The sequence below is a fragment of the Amia ocellicauda genome, chromosome 6 (assembly GCF_036373705.1).
Source record: "Amia ocellicauda isolate fAmiCal2 chromosome 6, fAmiCal2.hap1, whole genome shotgun sequence".
Taxonomy (NCBI): domain Eukaryota; kingdom Metazoa; phylum Chordata; class Actinopteri; order Amiiformes; family Amiidae; genus Amia; species Amia ocellicauda.
This window is the reverse complement of record NC_089855.1, coordinates 47,747,192-47,752,001: the sequence shown is the minus strand read 5'-3', so window position 1 is coordinate 47,752,001 and position 4,810 is coordinate 47,747,192.

The following is a 4,810-nucleotide window of genomic DNA, read 5'->3' as shown; positions in this document are numbered from 1 at the left end:
TCAATACCCAGTTACATAATACATACATTGTTTTGCATCTAAAGGAATACAAAAGTCAGCAAAAATATTATTTTTACAAATTCAGTTATTCACATATATTTCTGTTGCATTTTAATTTATAAACATTGTACATTCCATTTATCTCAAGAGAAGGGCAATGGACTTATTCTTACTTCATGACTCTTATTCTATTCATTTGAGTAATTTGACATCTCCACCAAAATTACTTTATAAATTAACTATCAATACAAGAATATATGCTACTGCAGATGTCATTTGAGCTGTTTTCACAATGTATTGCAGATTCCTATAATCTGGACAACCTTTAATAGCAGTATTTTAACTTATTTCTCCATTAAGTCAAGCATCACTTCAGCGTTGTGGACCTCAACATCGGTCTGTTCAAGATGCCGTGAGGCTGTCTTTAAAGCCGCGCCCTCGGCCTACTGTGTCTCAAGGAGAACACCAGCGTCTTCTCCATATGCACCTCTGCCACCACGGGTCAGACATCGGTTCCTTCAGGACACGATTCATAATGTGCATATCTGCCATGTGGAATAAATCAGTCATCTGAAGACACAATGTGTGGTTCGCACAACATCAGAGATCCTCCTTATAAAAGGCATCTCTATCACATGGACAGTAGTTGACATTCACACAATCTATAAGGTTTCCAGTAAAGGGACAATTCAAAATAATAATCATGATCCCAATTTATCACAGATTATTTCAGTACAGCACTCAGCTGTCGTCAGCAGCATCATATCTCCTGTGTTACTGAATCACCTTTACATCCTAGTTTAATACTCTGTTTTTGTGTGGAGCTGTCAAATTTTCAAAACAATGTGCTTATCTCTTTGCTTTTATCTGACTTAAATATCTGAGACTATTTTAATAATTATTACAGCAGCTCTTTCAACAACATAGTTAATAGTTGTTAGGTAAATGATGGCTGTTATTAATCTTTTCCTCAATTCATTCTTTATAAATGAACCATCATTTGAAATTATTTCCATAGTTTCATTAGGAACAACTCCTATTATTCCTATTTTCATTAGTATTATTTATTTCTCTAATATTTCCTTCCAACATTGCCAGTGTCTTGATTTGTATTTTACCCATTAATGGACTTTCATTGTCTCCATATATAAATTTACTTCGAATAAACCTTCATCTTTAAGAATAGATTATATAATTCCTTTTATAATTCCATCCTTATTCTACTAAACCTTGTAATGACTGCTGTACACATCTTTGCATAAACATTATCATTATATTTCCCAAAAGTCAGAACCAAATTGGCACTGCTCTAAAGCCAATTCTATTGCCCAATAGACTTATGCAATAAAACCTTTTTTTTTTAACTAGAGCAAATATGTATTATTTGTTCATTTCAAAGCATTGGCTTTGTTATCACATACAATTTTTAGAACTAGTTTTTCACTCAATTCCCATATACAATAATACAATACACCATAGTAGTATTATTCAGTGTGTATCCACTTACATCACATTGAAACATCACATATCATTTCACATTTCAGTCACACATGCAAACAGCACAATTCTTTCAATCCAGTAGTCACTGTATTAAACTATGGAAAGGATAGTTCATGAAATGCCCATAGTCCAACCAGACTCTGTATCCTTCAATTGCGCTTAGATTTAAAAGAGGTTGGAGTTGTATGACTATTCATGTTTCTTTTCAATCTATTTCCATATTGTTTCTTCAGGCCTTTCTCCAACTTTTCCTGAAAGATAAAATTATATTATTTTCAGCACCTGAAATCAATCAGAAATGCATTGTTAATAATCTGTGCGTCTATTCCTGGACATTGCCACCCTCCTGTTGTCAATTGGAATCAGCAGAGTTAGTTAGTTTATTACTTTTACCAGAGTATGGTAAGCATCGTATGTTTCCACCATCCCCCTCCCTCCTGTCCGTCCACACACACTGACATCAGTGGCCATGAGGACGGATTATGGGCCGCAGCACTTAGAGCGGAGGCCAATGTGAGAGGGGAGAAGATGCACTGATGTGTCATGGCATGTGAGTAGGGAACCTGTGGACTAAATGTGAGGGAAATTCATTGTTGCTGGTTCCTGTGAAGACAGATAATAGTAGTTATTTTCCTATTCATCTGTATCAACATCAGTATTATTAGCATTAGTAATGTAACTATTCTTGATTTCCCAGGACATTACTGTCGGTTGACAATGTTGCTTGGTTCGTTGTAGTACATCTGTATTTAGTTACAAGGCAGCTCTCTTATCTCTCTCAGTGGGGAGCTGACCTCATAGACACAACCCCCCCCCCCCCTTTTTTTTTGTTTTTTTTTGTTTGTTTGTTTGGGGGGGGTGAATCCCTTCCTGATTAATAGGGTATTTCTGTTTGGGAAAGCAGTATTTCCATACAGTTTCAAGACTTTAGATTTTAAACTATATCTCATTCAATGATTTATTTATTTTACATTAAGTTATACCTTAAGTAACTTCCTTATTTTCCCTCATATTCCATTCAATCGCCATCAAAACTCTTGTGCTGAAAGTGGCAGCACATTTCTTTCACACATACCAAACTCCCTTTTTACAGCTTCCCAAGCCTCATCAACTTTTAAACCCCTTGTCAACTTCCTCAAACCTTCATCAACATCGCTCAGACCCTCTGAAAACATCATTCTGTATCCTAACAGCTGTTCTTTTTCCTTTTCCTAATTTCTTACTAGACAATTCAAGTTATATTTATTGACATGTATCATTACTATTTATACACATATTTTGCTCCATTATTTGAGTTAATAAATTCAGATATTTTCCTAATAAAATATATTTTTAGAAAATAAGCATTTTAATTGATTTCAATAATGATTCCCAGATACCTCAAGAAAACAAATTTTCAAAACATTTGTTCAGTCAATGATTTCCCCAATGAAGAGCCTGTGTGGGCACTAAGACTGTCCGCCTGCGCGGCTCATATATGTCTTTATTGTGTCACTTCCTCCTATTGAAGTCCAATCTACACCGGTACAGGTTCAGAAGAACTGTTCCCAAAGCCAGATTGAACTGATCAATAGTTCATTTCTTACCTACACCTTGTATTTAGGGATCTTATATCTGGGGATTTCAAAAACTCTTCATTGTGGAACTCACAGCTACCAAATGACCACACCTTTAATTTCCTGGAGTATCTGGTTATCTATATATTCATATATTCACCAAATTTTACTGTTTCCTCAGATTCTCATTTCAAAAATTAGCTCTAATTCAATTTTCAACATTTAATTTTTATTTTCTGGTTCGTAAAACTCATTCTAATAGATTTTATGTTTTATTTTCTCCTTCAAAATTATGCAATACTAATTTTAGCTCACTTATTCAATGCTCATAATTTATATTTCTATAGTATCCTTAAAATTCTTACCCTTTGACTAATTCACTCATCTTAAATCCAAGGTCTAATTTTAACTTTTATTTCAGGTATTTTATGCAATGCACCAATAACCAAATATTTTCTAAAATAAGACTATAATATGTCACTATACTGTTTACATTCCCCTGCTATGGATTTTACATCAGGCTGTCACTCAGGGCTGCACCAGAGTGCTGCTCCTGTGGATTCCAGCCTTTAGTTTTCCTTTAATTTGACTTTACAGAATTTGTCCATAATATGATTTTTAACAAACAAATTCTTGTTCTTCTGAGTCTTAGAGGACACCATTACTATTTATTTACTTTATTAGTATTATTATTAATCTATGTATTAGTGTATATTTTGTATTACTTTAACATTATTCTTATAATAGAATGCATTATTCATTTCTTATTTCTGATGCTTTATGCACTCTGTATACAGTTAAATGTCTAAATCCTCATGAATCTGTTGTTAAAACATCAATAACTGCGTAATTGTAAATATGATTCTGAAATTATTGGTTACTTCCCTTCTCAGTCTTATTCTGGACTATGCACAATATTAAAAATACAAAGCATACAAAAAAGACATTTACCTTACATAACCTTCAGACTATATGTATACATAAACACACAAAGCACATACAGATTGAAATCCAAAGATAATTCAGATATTAGATTAGTGGCGTGTTTTGTTGACCCTGCAGTGTCTCAAACAGCCCTTAGCATTTATTTATTTATTATATTGTTATTATTAAAAATCAGATGTAAAATAATCTTTGAATTACACTACTTTGGTGTTTTCTTGATCTATTATGATCAATTTCTTCTCTAAATTCTTATTATTCAGACAAAGAATTATAGAAACTTTGTCGGTTTTTTATCTTGCCTTTACCATTTTAAGTTTAACATTTTAAACTTGTAGGAATTCACATACAGACACGTATTTTAACTCCATTATGCCAATCCTATCTTTGCCAACGATGGGGCTATATCGCTGGACTTTATGTACCTCAGGTTCCGTCTGGCTTTGACTGCCACTGACTGTCTCAGCGTACAAGGGTTTCCTTGCTTAACCTGGGGCTCAGCAGGCCTCGTCGTACCTTTCGGTTCCCTTGGTATCTCTCCCCGCAGATCTGTCTTACCTGGAGTTCACCCTACTGAGAACCTCTGCTGTACAGTCAACCTTTCTATTTGTTTTACCTCTGCCTCTCCACAGGTTCTCTTTAAATTACAATCTGAGAGCCTCACACAATCCCGAGATCAAATCTAAATATACAGGGTGGTCATTTTAAAGCTACTCACCCTTGCTTTGGTCCCGGGAGTGGAGGCAAGTTCAGATCCTGTTCGTGACACCAAGTTGTAGAACCGTCTCAGAAATAAGTGGAGAAGTCTCTCC